Here is a 4,517-nt window from a genome sequence, read left to right on the forward strand (position 1 = left end):
AACACAAAAAGAACTAGCAAACAATAACCATGTGACCTTGAACAATCAGTATTGTCCTTGGTATCACAGTAAATCTTGCTGAGAAATCTGTAGACAAAATTAAAGATGTAATGATTTTAAATCTGTGAAACATAAAGAGTGCCCTTTATTTAAAGCTTCCAGTTCTCCCTCATCTCATTGACTTGTTATCCAAGACAGTACTCTGGGAATCCCCAAACAATGCAGGCTGGTGCCTATAGATTGATCCCACAGACTGAGAATATGGCCTCATTGCTGGTAATAACACGTATATAACTCATCAAACATGAAGAACTCAACCTGTTGCCTACACAGAGCCTTCACCCCTGCATTCTAGAAACTTTAATACAGGAAGGTACTTGACAGCTTATGAAAGAATAAAAAAACCCACCAAGCCAACTACAAATACTTTGAAATATAATGCTGTCCTACCTGAAAAATATGCTAAGGCAATGGTGGCACAAAGCTTGTGGGAGTAACCAACTGATACTGATTTGTCTTAAGGACCATTCAACAAGATTGGAACCCATACATGACAATGCTTGGGTGACTAAGAACCTAAGCCTAGATAGCCCAGTGGCCTAGGATAAAACCAAATACTACAATTCAAAAAAGAGGTTTTTAATGTAGCAATAAATGACTCCTAATAATGTTCTGCTCCATACATAGATCAGTGCCTTGTTCTGCCATCATCAGAGAAGCTTCCTCCTACAACAAATGGGAACAAATAGAGAGACACACAGCCAAACATAATACAGAGAATGAGAGACTAGGAACACTCAGCTTTAAATGGAATAGTTCTACAAACTCCATCCCCTCAGGGTTCAAGAAACCCTGGTAAAGTAGAGGCAGAAAAGGTGTAAGAGCTAGAGAGGATGGAGAACAGCAAGGAAGCAAGGCTTTCTAAGTCAACATGATCAAAGGTCATTTGAACTCACAGATAATGAAGCAGCATTTAGGAGGACTGCATTAGCCTATACCTGGTCCTGAACTTATGTCTATGGCTTCTAGTTTAGTGTGTTTATGGTTTCCTGAGTGCAAAGTGGGTCTGTTTCCTGATCCTTTTCTTTTTTCTTACTTTTATTTGCTTGTTTCATTACTTTCTAGTCTAGTCTAGTCTAGTCCAGTCCAGTCCAGTCCAGTCCAGTCCAGTCTACTCTAGTCTATTACTTTAGAAGCCTGTTTGTTTTCTAATAAGAGATACAGAGGATTGGAGCCACATAGGAGAAGGGGGAACTGGGAAGAATAGAGGAAGGCAAAATTGCAACCATGCTATATTATGTGAGAAAAAAATACATATTTTCAATAAATAGGAAATTTTAATAATGTTAATTAAAATAAAACTGAAAGAGAAAAACACCAGAACAAATATTGGTGAGGACAATATTTCAAAATACTATCCAAAAAAAATTTAAAGAGCAAAATTTCAAAGAATTATTCTGAGCAGACCAAATAGATAAAAGCAGAGAAAGTGTTCTAGCACAAGAAACTGCACACCATTGATACAAGAAAATCCACAGAATGTTCCAAAAAGAACAATCTCTAAATTTTTACTAGAGATTCTGTTGATAATTTAGTGAGCTGGTTAACAGTGGCAGTTATGAAGTGCTTGCTGGAGACCACGTATCTCCTCTGACAGCTTCCCAGTCAGGACAGCACAGTGACATCGACATTGGGATATTCAGACCTACATTTACATTTCTCCACTCAGAAAAATACTCTTCTATACAATTTCTTTGTTCTTCTCTATAATAAAATATCTGTTTTACTTCATCAATATTTTCAAATTACGCAAAGACCTTTATCCTATTAGAGTAAAAGAAACATTCGTTATTATGTCTCTTCTATCAGTCACTGTTGTAAGAACATTTAACATGCAATGACTTTCCCTCTGAAATTTTTTAGTTGTTCAGTAGAGTTTTGCTATCCGAGTGACTCATCTGAAAAACTGCACCTTTATACCCACCAAATACAAAATCTTCATTTTCTCAGACTTTCATGGCAATCTCTGTTCCATGGTCTATGATTCTCTTTTAGATACTTCGAGTAAGTATAGCCATGCAATATTTGTCCTCCTGTGTCTCTCTTGTTTCACTCACAATATCTCCCAAATGTATTGCCACTGTAGTAAGATTATTTCCTTTTATCCATTAATTTATTTATTTATTCACTTTACATCTCAATTGCAGAACCCCTCAGCTCCCAGTCCCCCACACAGCCCCTCTCCTGTTCCTTCCTCTCCTTATCCGAGAAGGGGAGGGCTCCTCTGAATGCCAACCAGCCCTGGCACATCAAGTCACTGCAGGACTAGGCATATCCTTTCCCACTGCAGTCAGACAAACAGTCCAATTATGGGAACAGGATCCTCAAGCAGGCAACAGCTTTAAGCACAGCCCCAGCTCCAATTATTAGAGGACCTACCTGAAGACCAAGCTGCACATCTGTTGCATCTGAAAAGAGTGTGCGGGAGCGAGGTCCAGCCCATGTATGCTTCTTGGTTCATGATTCAGTCTCTGGAGAACCTCAAGGGTCAATTGACTTTGTTGTTCTTATGAGGTTTTGAGTGTTTTAAATGAATTGTGAAAGGCTTCCATTGGAATGAATCTTTGAGGAAGGACCAAATTAACATAAATTTGAAATGACCATTACAATAGATGTGTGGATTTTAGATCTTGGAGCTCAGACGGAAAAAAAAAAAGAAGACAAAACCAAAACCATAAAACCTTATAGGCTAAAAATGCCTATATGTGCATAAATGTGACCACTGGGTAAATCTCATGAGATTTAGAGCTATTAAGAGGTTTTGTGAAATTATATATCATTTCAATTTAAATTCACTCACTAGATACTGAAACCTATTTTTCAACATGACCCTCATGTTAGTTCTAAAACTACTGAACTTTATAATACCCTTATAAATTTTAAATTTTATATTCATAGAGAAAAAAATCTTTCAAGTAAGAAAGGAAACTACTGTGTGGTAATGAGAAAATCCTAAATAATATGTACATTTATCCAATCCAGGGGTGGTGGCTCACACTTGCAGGCTGCTTGCTATTCAGGAGGCTGAGGAGGCTGGCTATCCTCTAGGAATAAAGCAGTGTGACAAGGGAACCCAGGAGTAAAAGGTGGTATGAACAAGGTATCAAAGTCCTGTCTCAAAAAACACAGTGAATCAAAACACTTCAATCTCCTCACTGTCTCAAAAGCCAAATCTGAAGCCAGATTTTACAAACTTTTTGTGCTATCCATTGTGCTCTGGCACTTAAGGACCCCCATTTACTTCTAAGCAAGCAACTCCCTGTTATGGAACTCTGTCGACCTTTCTCCCTCCAACGCCAAGGCATAGTTGGCATTCCAAATTTTCTTATATTTCAAAGATCAATCAATCATTCCCATTCTAACATGTCAAACATGTGAATGTTGACCAATGTGCTTTCTTCCAGAACAGTCCAGAGTTGAAATGAAGCCTCATTCCATGGTTTCACAGTGATAGGAAATGGAGATGTTACAGCAAGACTTCATCCTCTAGTGTTGATTAGTAAAGATCAGTACAAAGTAGTAGTTATTCCATTCTGAAGAACACAAGGTAGTGGGTCTTGGATATGACATCACATTAAGGATAAAGACCAAGAAAGAGAAAATAGACACCTGAATCAATTTTTAGGTCATCTAGAGAAGGTGATTCTGTAATCAGGACTTAAAGGATTACTTGATATACTCTTGGCAGAGGATAAAGTATACATAAAGATGCACGAATGCAGTTCAGTCATCTCTACAAGCATCATGGATGTTGGTAGGACAGAAAAGCAGGGTTCTTACAAGGAAGTATCAATGAAACAGCTAAGAAGTTAAGAGATAAGAGGAAAGTGAAAAACAAAAGCAAATGTCAATATATTAGTTGTTCAACAGTAACTAGACTTTATAGGTATTAGGAGCCATTGAAGAGTTTTTTTTTTTTTTTTTTTGGAGCAAATTAACAAAAGTCTTTATTCAAAGCCACTGAACTCAGGATAGTTAGCTATAGTTAACTGATAATCTCACCTATCTCTGAAGAAAAACCTCCCAATAGGAATGATACAATGCCATCATTAATTGTTTATCCATATCAAAGTTTATTGTTTTAATTTTGAGATTATAATGTAATTATATTGTGCTTATTGTGTAGTTATAATAGTATAATAATAACTATAAAAAATAATGCAGTGTACACTATTTCTCCCTTCCCTGCTCTCTTTCAAATTCACCACCTTTTTTTTTCATTAGTTTGCTGTTACTTATAATACATATATGTGTATATTCTAAATACAATCTGCTCTGCCTCAGTAATGTTATTTGTATGTATATTTTAGGGCTGAACATTTATTATTTGACAAGCAATTGGTGGCTCTCCCCTGGAGATAAATGTTTCTCACACTTTCAGCATTGCTTAGTTATCTCTAGTTCTTTATATAGGATTGAGGCCTTTAGGGCTTTGCCATGTCCACTTTGGTATTTCT

Source organism: Mus caroli, chromosome 7, assembly GCF_900094665.2.
Source record: "Mus caroli chromosome 7, CAROLI_EIJ_v1.1, whole genome shotgun sequence".
In the NCBI taxonomy this organism is placed as follows: Eukaryota; Metazoa; Chordata; class Mammalia; order Rodentia; family Muridae; genus Mus; species Mus caroli.